The sequence below is a fragment of the Chrysemys picta genome, chromosome 3 (genome assembly GCF_011386835.1).
Source record: "Chrysemys picta bellii isolate R12L10 chromosome 3, ASM1138683v2, whole genome shotgun sequence".
Taxonomy (NCBI): Eukaryota; Metazoa; Chordata; order Testudines; family Emydidae; genus Chrysemys; species Chrysemys picta.
Window position 1 is genome coordinate 4,921,443 of NC_088793.1, and position 12,218 is coordinate 4,933,660.

The window sequence follows — 12,218 nt, forward strand, 5'->3', positions numbered from 1 at the left end:
GGCGGGGCAGGGGTGCTCAGTTTTCTGCGATTAGAAAGTTGGCCACCCTAGAGCCACGGCTGAGCTAAAGGAGGGAGCTGCCGGGCTAGAGCTGGGACAGCGGGCGCCAGCCGTGCCACAGGTAACACTGGAGCTGAGTGCAGTGAGCAGCTGGGGAGACCAAGGGGGGCCCTGAGCAGAGGCCCAGCGCAGGGAGATGTCGCCAGACAAGAGACCTTGCAGGCCGGACTTGGAGCGGGAGCGATGCTGGGGAGAAGGGTCCTGACCCCTGGAGCCTGAGGGCATGTGGCCGCCAGAGCAGCATCTGACACATGTCACCGCAGTCCAACCAGGGCCTAGGAGGGAGGCTGGGATGTGTGAGGAACAGACTGAACTTCCCTTACATCCCAGAGACGGCAGTTGTGGTGCCCCGGTGCCCACAGGGCAGGGCTACTTGTTTCCTTTAACTCTCTTCCTTTTTTCCCTTATTTTTCTTACAACTGCTGTCTAATAAATTGTATTTGGCTTGAACTTAATGTAGAGATCAGTGGGTCAGGGAAGTGGCCGGTGCAGAGAGAGTAGCCTGGAGTGGGGCCGCTCTAGCCCCTTGTGACAGTGCTGCCCGTGGGAGCCAGCTGAGGTCACTCAATCAGGATGAACTGCAAACAAAACGGGGCAGACAAACCCCAAACGCTGGTGGTTATTCCAATACTTAGATTTACCAACCAGCACAAAACAGCTTCTATAGGACCTCACTGGTTACTCAGAGTCCAAACAACGCAGTTCCCTTAAAGTGCCCGGCCTCAGGCCTCTGTCCAGACACACCTGTCAGATATGATAATATTACTGAAAATCTTATCTCATCATATAAAAGAAAAGGTTCTTCCAACCCCAATGGATCAGCCACACACCCAGGTCCAATTATAACTTAGATCTTACCTAAAATACACGTTTATAGTCAATTCTTATTAACTAAACTAAAATTTATTAAAAAAGAGAGAAAGAGTTGGTTAAAAGATCAATATACAGACAGACTTGAATTCTTGAGGTTCAGGTACATGGCAGAGATGAGCTTGTAGTTGCCAAATGTCCTTTTAGAAATAGTCCAGAGGTTATAGTCCAATGTCCATATTCAGCGTGACTCCAGTCAGTGACTGGGGATCTCAATCCTTGTGGCTTAAGGTTTCCCCCTCTTGAAACCCAAAGCAGATCTGAGATGACGCAGGATCGTGTCCCAGGCTCTGGGAGTTCAGCTGAGCTGCCTCAGGGCCCAGGAAGAAGAGGTGAGCAGCGCCGGCAGTGCCGGCTTGCGTCCTCCACCAGACGGTCCCCCGATCTCGGGACAAAGTGTGTCCCGACCAATGTAAGGTCGGGATGCGGGACAAGTCCCCTAAAATCGGGACTGTCCCGATAAAATCGGGACATCTGGTCACCCTAGGAGAAGCCCTCACTGGTTTCTCCACCAAGCAAAGGAGAGCTGCATTAACCCAGCTGGCAGGGGCCTGTAGGTTTAGAATGGCAGGCGCTGGCTTGTAGCCCTGGCTCCCACAGTGTGTTACATCTGCCTGCAGCACAGGGATCTGTGATGCCCTGTCTGAGCCTGTAGGAACGGAGCTAAGCTGGTCTTGGTGCGCACCTTACAGCCAGGCTAAAAATGAACCAACATGGAGTGTCCAGGAGAGGGTAAGTCCTGACCACTGGCTGCAGCCTCTGAAAGGGAATCAGGTCACTAAGCCAGGAGACACTCTGGGGAATGAAGGGACTTCACCTGCAGCTGGGCTAATTATTAATTTCAACCCAGAAGAGAAAATCTAAATCATTTGTGGCTTGCTGGCCACCACATGTCCCCGGCTGATCTTCACCCCCCCATAGCCAGCCTGGGCAGCCCTTCCCCCAACAGACCCTCTCAGGATATTTTCTTCCCCTGATCACTGAGCCCTGAGGGCCCACATGATTTTCTTCTGCTGGAATCGGGTATCCTTTGTGCCTGTTGCAATGGGGCAGGTCATTAGCAACCAACTAAACGAGCTGAGAAATACATGTGTGATTGCAGCCGGTGTCCCTCCCCTCTCAGTCCCTGGCATAAATACAAGCCTGGCCCAGCGGCTGCAAGAGAGCAAGGCCTTTGAATGGTGTCCGTTGGGCTCTGTGTTAGAGCAGAAGCAGGCAGAAGGTTTGGGGCATTCCAAGGAGACTGTAACACACCCCACATAAGGGGTTTCAGGTAAGGAGCTGCGTGTTCTGGGGAGATTTTATGTCAGGCCCAAGGGTATACAGATATTTATCTTACACTTCGAATAGCCCCCATATAATCGTCTCTGCAGTGAGAAGGAATCAGAGACATTTGTTATACACTGCTGCCATCTACTGGACATTGACAGAAGTGGCAGAGAAACAGAGTTCTGAAATCTGAGCCCCTTTGACAAGAGTCCTAAAGCAAACCCTAAAACCTGAGCTCACCGTGTGGTATCCTGGAGTTCTGCTGAACCCACAAAAAGGCTGCGGACTGAGAAGTGCTGCTGGATACTTGACCCAGCTGCATGAAAGGCTCTTCCCTTTCCCCGGGTTACCGTGGTGAGGTTTATTTAAGCGACTGTATTTCTCCTTGTGTTCTTTAACAGAAGTAACTGGAAGGTCCCTTGCGGATGCTGCACTTTGGCTAGTGAGACCACAGGTAACCATATGCTGCATTTTAACTAAGCAATGCTATGTGCGTGGTCCTCCTTTGTAAGACTATATAGGTTGGCCTAAGAGAATTATCTCAGTGCTTTGGAGCCCCAGTCATGGGCTAGGACCCCATGGTGCTAGGGGCTGTACAAACATAGAACAAAAAGACAGCTCCTGCCCCAAGGAGCTTCCAGGCTTAAACAAGAGTATCCTGACTCCTTAGAGATGATAAATGCACTGGAGATTCTAAAGAACTGGTAACTGGTGATGAGTAAATGTAATAAGAAATCTTGGTGATTCCTGTTGTTCTGTGTAACTGCTTGGAGTCAATCCTGTCTGTGTCAGTCACTTACAAGACAGTCTTGTATTTAGTACCCCCTTGTACCTCTGAACTTGATCTATAACACTGTAGATTAGAGACCTCTGTGGGCCTTTGTGAATTAATACATTTATTGACTGGCTAAGAACTGAGTGTTTTGGAAAGTGCCGTTCAAGGTACAAGTAGACCTGGAAAGATCCCGGTATTCACGTTAATAGTTAGTTCTCCCTGGCCTCAATGTAAAGGGGTTACCCTAATTAAATCCCATTCCAATATTGGCTATACCACTGACCCAACTGGCAAATCTAGTTTGTTAGATTTAAAGCTGAAATCTAACTGGCACATTGGCAAAGTCATAACATTGCCCCTGCCCTGCCCTTCATTCTTATATCAAACACAAGTTATTGGGTTAATATTGTGACACCATATCCCATATTCATCAGGGGGTATAATTATGATATGATTATGATACATGACTCCTCTTGTACACATTGCAAGGTGTCATTGGAAAAGTTATGATTTGCCAAATATGATTATCCTATTTGTATGCATGTATCATTTTTGTATCTGAAGTTATGAATGTTAACTAGGTATCTGTATTTCAAATGTGCTTCCTTTGGAAAATACCCACAGCGGGCACAACAATGAAGAAGCCAGACAGTGCTAATGGCTCATCAGCAAAGACAAAGGGCTACCGAAGAATTTAGCCTTCCTGTGACAGCCAGCCAGTAAGTAATGGCTGCTACGACTCAGCAAGGACATGTGACCAGACCATGTGACACTGAACACCATTTTGGGTACCTGTATTTTTCCACAAACTGGGCTGGGAACAGTTTTTGGAACAAAGGGTTCCCCCTACATGTTAAAGCTCTATAAGGTGAAGTGTGACATCATCTAGTGGCCTCATTCCCCACACAAGGACACTCCTGGAAACACCTGAGGAACAAAGACTGAACTGGGGGAAGTGCTGATCCCAGGCTAAAAGGATTTCTACCCTGTGTATGGAAACCTGGTGGACTGCTTGTGCCATCAGCCAGCGTGAGAAATTGCTAATTCATATCCAATCTTTCTGATATTTTAGGATTAGTTTGCAGTTTTGTTTATTTATTAGGTTATCTGCTTTGGTCTGTTTGCTATCGCTTATAATCACTTACAATCTATCAGTTTTATAGTTAATAAACTTGTTTTTTGCTTGATCTAAACCACTGCACCTTTGACTGAAGTGTCTGGGGCAAATCTCAGCTTGGTTAACACAGGCTTGTTGCCACCTACTGTCATGGTGGGTGATAACAGGGCCTGGGGAGGCTGGCTGTATCTCCAACCAAGCAGTGTGAAAAAGGGCCAGCCCAGCGAGGAGAATAAAGGGGCACAGCAGTTCCCATAGCTCCCAGCCTGCACCCCGGGGGTGATAATCCATCACAAAGATATTGATTCTAAGGCCAGAAGGAACCACTGTGACCATCTAGCCTGACATCCTCCCCGCCCCCCATATAGCACAGGCCAGAGAATGGTCCTGAATTAATTCCTGGTTGAACCAGAACAGATCTTTTAGAAAAACATCCAGTCTTGATTTTAAAATGGGCAGTGATGGAGAATCCACCCTGGCCCTTGGTTAGTCACCGCAATGGTTAATTTCCCTCCCTGTTCAAAATTCACACCTTATTTCCTGTCTGAATGTGTCTAGCTTCAACTTCTGCCCATTAGATCTTGTTATACAGCAGTAACTGGGTGAACGTCTCCATGTATTCAGACAGGAGGTCAGACTAGATCATTAACAGCCCTTCTGAATTTAAACTCTGTGTCTGTCCAGCCGGCAAGCGCTACGGCAGAGTCTGCAGCTCAGCTGGAGTTGGAGGATTCCCCGATCGAGGCCACTGTCAAACCAGCTCCTAACAGGAACTGCTTTTATCGTGTGTCCTGCGCCCTGTGACGCTGCTGAGCGCAGTCAGCACCTGCCCTTAATTTTCTAGTTTTTGGGGGGAGGCGGATCCTTTTTTGCTTCCTTTCTGGCTGTGTTTTACAGCACATTAAATAAAGCTCTACTCTGTTACAGTGTCGCTGTTTCTCTTGTTTCACAATTCAGAGCTGCAGATCCCTCAGTTGAAGGGGTCAACAAACATGTGGCCAAGGGGGATCCAGTGGATATAGTGTACTTAGATTTCCAGAAAGCCTTTGACAAGGTCCCTCACCAAAGGCTCTTAAGAAAAGTAAGGTTTCAGGGTAGCAGCCGTGTTAGTCTGTATCCTCAAAAAGAACAGGAGTACTTGTGGCACCTTAGAGACTAACAAATTTATTAGAGCTTATGCTCTAATAAATTTGTTAGTCTCTAAGGTGCCACAAGTACTTCTGTTCTTTTTTTAAGAAAAGTAAGTTGTCATGGGATAAAAGGGAAGGTCCTTTCATGGATTGAGAACTGGTTAAAAGACAGGGAACAAAGGGTAGGAATTAATGGTAAATTCTCAGAATGGAGAGGGGTAACTAGTGGTGTTCCCCAAGGGTCAGTCCTCGGACCGATCCTATTCAACTTATTCATAAATGATCTGGAGAAAGGGGTAAACAGTGAGGTGGCAAAGTTTGCAGATGATACTAAACTGCTCAAGATAGTTAAGACCAAAGCAGACTGTGATGAACTTCAAAAAGATCTCACAAAACTAAGTGATTGGGCAACAAAATGGCAAATGAAATTTAATGTGGATAAATGTAAAGTAATGCACATTGGAAAAAATAACCCCAACTATACATACAATATGATGGGGGCTAATTTAGCTACAACAAGTCAGGAAAAAGATCTTGGAGTCATCATGGATAGTTCTCTGAAGATGTCCGCGCAGTGTGCAGAGGCGGTCAAAAAAGCAAACAGGATGTTAGGAATCATTAAAAAGGGGATAGAGAATAAGACTGAGAATATATTATTGCCCTTATATAAATCGATGGTACGCCCTCATCTCGAATACTGCGTACAGATGTGGTCTCCTCATCTAAAAAAAGATATACTGGCACTAGAAAAGATTCAGAAAAGGGCAACTAAAATGATTAGGGGTTTGGAACGGGTCCCATATGAGGAGAGATTAAAGAGGCTAGGACTCTTCAGCTTGGAAAAGAGGAGACTAAGGGGGGATATGATAGAGGTGTATAAAATCATGAGTGATGTGGAGAAAGTGGATAAGGAAAAGTTATTTACTTATTCCCATAATACAAGAACTAGGGGTCACCAAATGAAATTAATAGGCAGCAGGTTTAAAACAAATACAAGGAAGTTCTTCACGCAGCGCACAGTCAACTTGTGGAACTCCTTACCTGGGGAGGTTGTGAAGGCTAGGACTATAACAGAGTTTAAAAGAGAACTGGATAAATTCATGGTGGTTAAGTCCATTAATGGCTACTAGCCAGGATGGGTAAGGAATGGTGTCCCTAGTCTCTGTCTGTCACACGGTGGAGATGGATGGCAGGAGAGAGATCACTTGATCATTGCCTGTTAGGTTCACTCCCTCTGAGGCACCTGGCATTGGCCACTGTCAGCAGACAGGATACTGGGCTAGATGGACCTTTGGTCTGACCCGGTACGACTGTTCTTATGTTCTCAAGGCAATAGAGATACTGGGTAACTGAGGCATATGGAACACAGGGACTTGCCCGTAACCACCCTCACACACACTGCAAACTTACCACTGCATGTCAGGTAACATCACTGGCCAGGCAAACCAGGATATTGCCTGGGACACGTCTGGCTCGTGCGTGCTGCCAGAGTGATCTCATAAAGCTTCCCGCCTGGCGCTGCCCTTGCAGCAGCCTAGTAACGGGCCGAGCTCACGTTCAACACACAGCCTGTCCATGCACTCCCCCACCTGGCAGTGGGGGGCTCCCCCTTGGGCTGGCGGATGTTATGCAAGGTGCAGCAGGCAGCAATAACTACTGGACATTTTCCTCGCTGAGACAGAGCCTCGGCATGACACATTCCCTGCCCTTCAGTCTCCCGAAGGCCAGTCTACAGCCTCGGGAGATAGTTAAATCTTTTCTTGCTGCTGTCCGAGAGCTCGGTGTCAGGCTTCATGACCCAGGGGAGCAAAGGGTGGCCTTGATCCCCGAGACACCAAGTTGGCTTTGGAACCCTATTAATGCCAATAGGCCAGTCCGGGAGAATCGTCCCTGCTTTCAGCCTGTCAAGAGGTGCTGTGTTCCTAAAGATAAAGCATCATGGACCGTCCCACCCCAGCCAATGTGTCAGTAGCCTAGCCTCTGTTTGCCAGAAGCTGGGAATGGGCGACAGGGGATGGATCACTTGATGATTCCCTGTTCTGTTCATTCCCTCTGGGGCACCCGGCATTGGCCACTGTCGGTAGACAGGATACTGGGCTAGATGGACCTTTGGTCTGACCCGTTCTTATGCTCTGTTCAGTAAATCATCCCTGGTGCTCCACCAACACTTGCACAACCATGGAGAAGCCCCCTCAGAGGCAAGTGGGGGGGGGGGCAGAATCAGAATGTGCCGCCCGTCTATCACCCCCTGCCTAGCCAGGGAAGCCCATTTCATTGACTTCATCTGTTATTTCCTGCGCACTGTCTGGTCACACTGCTGTGCAGCTGGACACATTTACTAGCCTTGTGTACCTGGATGACTATCACCATCCTCGTAGCTTTTCCCAGCAGCAGACTGGTTGCCCGCCGCCCGATAGCAATGTGGGGCTGCAATCTCCCACCTGGCTCTCAGCACCCATTTCCTCACCGTCAGGGCCGTCTCAGTGTCTGGGTGCTGCAGGGCTGGGGTGAGCCTGGCGCACAGATCCAGGGATGTGGCCTCCCACGTCCAAAAGTTCTGGTGCTGCTGCTGGTCGGCCCAGTTCTGCATCACGAGCCAATGGCACCGCTCAGCGCCTGTTGGTCAGCAAATGCTTGTCGCGGCTGGACAATGTCGTTTCTTGCCCACTCGTCCTCGGTACCCTGTCTCTGAGCACAGTGGACTGGCAAATACAAGAGAATGCCTTGTTTCGGCCTTAAAATGGACCCGAGCGCATTGCTGCTCAGTGCTGTGTCCATGGTTTCAGCAGTGCAGCTGAAAACAGAGCGAACAAGAGTAGATTATGGGATGGAACCGAAAGATTTATGGGATTCGACCCCACAGTCCCAAATTCCCTATGAGGAGTGAGGATATCCCACAAGACACAGCCAAAATTCCCCACAAGGCTCTGCGTCAGAAGGTGGTGCAGGGGACGCTGGGATAGCTCCCGGAGCCATGTCTTTTGCAGCTACAATCTGATGCCACGTGCGTCCACGTCCCAAGTGTTAACTCCCTCTGCTGAAAGAGCCTTGGCAGTAGCCGTCTGCAGGCAGAACTGTTGCCGGTTAAACTCTCTAGCATACACGAGGCCTAAATCGCACAGAGCCCCTCCTGCTAAGCCATGGGGCCCCGCTCAGGGCTGGCTCCTGCAGCCCCTCACTGGGGAGCTCTGCCTAACTACGGACGGCAGGATCTGGGTCTCGGCGGCACAGCTAACCTCCATCAGAACCGAGGAAATGTGCCGCTGGCCCCGAGGGCTCAGCTCACGCGTGTGAGACTCGCGTCCCGTCCCCGTGCTAGCGGAGGGGCCGGGTCGCTCTGCGCCGATTGGGGCAGGGCGAGAACCCGGCTGAACTCTGAGGTCACTCCTCTGGCCTGAGTCTGCCACTCACCCCCAGCTTCCCAAGGTTTTAGCTGACCGGGCGATACGGGGCTGGGGTCAAACAGACTGTGGCAGTGCCCTGAACAGAAACCACAGCAGAGGCCCCTTGAAAACTTCTCAGTTCAGTTTAATTCAACAAATTCTGATACAAAATGGACATTTACAGGTATTCCTAGGAGGGGTTTTTACATCGGAGTCTCTATAAAATGTACCGATTTTGCTGCTGCACGAGACACATTTAACCCGAGTGTTCATAGAATCATAGAATCATAGAATATCAGAGTTGGAAGGGACCTCAAGAGGTCATCTAGTCCAACCCCCTGCTCAAAGCAGGACCAATTCCCAGCTAAATCACCCCAGCCAGGGCTTTGTCAAGCCGGGCCTTAAAAACCTCCAAGGAAGGAGACTCCACCACCTCCCTAGGTAACGCATTCCAGTGTTTCACCACCCTCCTAGTGAAATAGTTTTTCCTGATATCCAACCTGGACCTCCCCCACCGCAACTTGAGACCATTGCTCCTTGTTCTGTCATCTGCCACCACTGAGAACAGCCGAGCTCCATCCTCTTTGGAACCCCCCTTCAGGTAGTTGAAGGCTGCTATCAAATCCCCCCTCATTCTTCTCTTCTGGAGACTAAACAATCCTAGTTCTCTCAGCCTCTCCTCATAAGTCATGTGCTCCAGACCCCTAATCATTTTTGTTGCCCTCCGCTGGACTCTTTCCAATTTTTCCACATCCTTCTTGTAGTGTGGGGCCCAAAACTGAACACAGTATTCCAGATGAGGCCTCACCAATGTCGAATAAAGGGGAACGATCACGTTCCTCGATCTGCTGGCAATGCCCCTACTTATACAGCCCAAAATGCCGTTAGCCTTCTTGGCAACAAGAGCACACTGTTGACTCATATCCAGCTTCTCATCCACTGTGACCCCTAGGTCCTTTTCAGCAGAACTGCTACCTAGCCATTCGGTCCCTAGTCTGTAGCAGTGCATGGGATTCTTCCGTCCTAAGTGCAGGACTCTGCACTTGTCCTTGTTGAACCTCATCAGTTTTTTTTCTGCCCAATCCTCTAATTTGTCTAGGTCCCTCTGTATCCGATCCCTACCCTCTAGTGTATCTACCACGCCTCCTAGTTTAGTGTCATCTGCAAACTTGCTGAGAGTGCAGTCCACACCATCCTCCAGATCATTAATAAAGATATTAAACAAAACCGGCCCCAGGACCGACCCTTGGGGCACTCCACTTGAAACCGGCTGCCAACTAGACATGGAGCCATTGATCACTACCCGTTGAGCCCGACGATCTAGCCAGCTTTCTATCCACCTTACAGTCCATTCATCCAGCCCATACTTCTTTAACTTGGTGGCAAGAATACTGTGGGAGACAGTATCAAAAGCTTTGCTAAAGTCAAGAAATAACACATCCACTGCTTTCCCCTCATCCACAGAGCCAGTTATCTCATCATAGAAGGCAATTAGGTTAGTCAGGCACGACTTCCCCTTCGTGAATCCATGCTGACTGTTCCTGATCACTTTCCTTTCCTCTAAATGTTTCATAATTGATTCCTTGAGGACCTGCTCCATAATTTTTCCAGGGACTGAGGTGAGGCTGACTGGCCTGTAGTTCCCCGGATCCTCCTTCTTCCCTTTTTTAAAGATGGGCACTACATTAGCCTTTTTCCAGTCATCTGGGACCTCACCCGATCGCCATGAGTTTTCAAAAATAATGGCTAATGGCTCTGCAATCTCACCCGCCAACTCCTTTAGCACCCTCGGATGCAGCGCATCCGGCCCCATGGACTTGTGCACGTCCAGTTTTTCTAAATAGTCCCGAACCACTTCTTTCTCCACAGAGGGCTGGTCACCTTCTCCCCATGCTGTACTGCCCAGTGCAGCAATCTGGGAGCTGACCTTGTGCGTGAAGACAGAGGCAAAAAAATCATTGAGTACATTAGCTTTTTCCACATCCTCGGTCACTAGGTTGCCTCCCTCATTCAGTAAGGGGCCCACACTTTCCTTGATTTTCTTCTTGTTGCTAACATACCTGAAGAAACCCTTCTTGTTACTCTTAACATCTCTTGCTAACTGCAACTCCAAGTGTGATTTGGCCTTCCTGATTTCACTCCTGCACGCCTGAGCAATATTTTTATACTCCTCCCTGGTCATTTGTCCAATCTTCCACTTCTTATAAGCCTCTTTTTTGCGTTTAAGATCAGCAAGGATTTCACTGTTTAGCCAAGCTGGTCGCCTGCCATATTTACTATTCTTTCTACACATCGGGATGGTTTGTTCCTGCAACCTCAATAAGGATTCTTTAAAATACAGCCAGCTCTCCTGGACCCCTTTGCCCTTCATGTTATTCTCCCAGGGGATCCTGCCCATCTGTTCCCTGAGGGAGTCAAAGTCTGCTTTTCTGAAGTCCAGGGTCCATATTCTGCTGCTCTCCTTTCTTCCTTGTGTCAGGATCCTGAACTCGACCATCTCATGGTCACTGCCTCCCAGGTTCCCATCCACATTTGCTTCCCCTACTAGTTCTTCCCTGTTTGTGAGCAGCAGGTCAAGAAAAGCTTTGCCCCTAGTTGGTTCCTCCAGCACTTGCACCAGGAAATTGTCCCCTACGCTTTCCAAAAATTTCCTGGATTGCCTGTGCACCGCTGTATTGCTCTCCCAGCAGATATCAGGGTGATTAAAGTCTCCCATGAGAACCAGGGCCTGCGATCTAGCAACTTCTGCTAGTTGCCAGAAGAAAGCCTCGTCCACCTCATCCCCCTGGTCTGGTGGTCTATAGCAGACTCCAACCACGACATCACCCTTGTTGCTCCCACTTCTCAACTTTATCCAGAGACTCTCAGGTTTTTCTGCAGTATCATACCGGAGCTCTGAGCAGTCATACTCCTCTCTTACATACAACGCAACTCCCCCACCTTTTCTGCCCTGCCTGTCCTTCCTGAACAGTTTATATCCATCCATGACAGTACTCCAGTCATGTGAGTTATCCCACCAAGTCTCTGTTATTCCAATCACATCATAGTTCCCTGACTGTGCCAGGACTTCCAGTTCTCCCTGCTTGTTTCCCAGGCTTCTTGCATTTGTGTATAGGCACTTAAGATAACTCAATGATCGTCCCTCTTTCTCAGCATGAGACAGGAGTCCTCCCATCTTGCGCTCTCCTGCTTGTGCTTCCTCCCAGGATCCCATTTCCCCACTTACCTCAGGGCTTTGGTCTCCTTCCCCCGGTGAACCTAGTTTAAAGCCCTCCTCACTAGGTTAGCCAGCCTGCTGGCGAAGATGCTCTTCCCTCTCTTCGTTAGGTGGAGCCCGTCTCTGCCTAGCACTCCTTCTTCTTGGAACACCATCCCATGGTCGAAGAATCCAAAGCCTTCTCTCCGACACCACCTGCGTAGCCATTCGTTGACTTCCACGATTCGACGGTCTCTACCCCGGCCTTTTCCTTGCACAGGGAGGATGGACGAGAACACCACTTGCGCCTCAAACTCCTTTATCCTTCTTCCCAGAGCCACGTAGTCTGCAGTGATCCGCTCAAGGTCATTCTTGGCAGTATCATTGGTGCCCACGTGGAGAAGCAGGAAGGGGTAGC

General features: G+C 49.1%; 1 long non-coding RNA gene across 1 annotated transcript; it reads left to right on the plus strand.

Moving 5' to 3' along the window:
- Nucleotides 1-1,596: 1,596 nt before the first annotated feature.
- LOC112061471 (uncharacterized) lies at nt 1,597-4,915 on the plus strand. Its single transcript, XR_002890266.3, has 3 exons — nt 1,597-2,203; nt 2,601-2,653; nt 3,599-4,915. It is a non-coding gene; the product is annotated as an uncharacterized LOC112061471 (long non-coding RNA).
- Nucleotides 4,916-12,218: the final 7,303 nt, after the last annotated feature.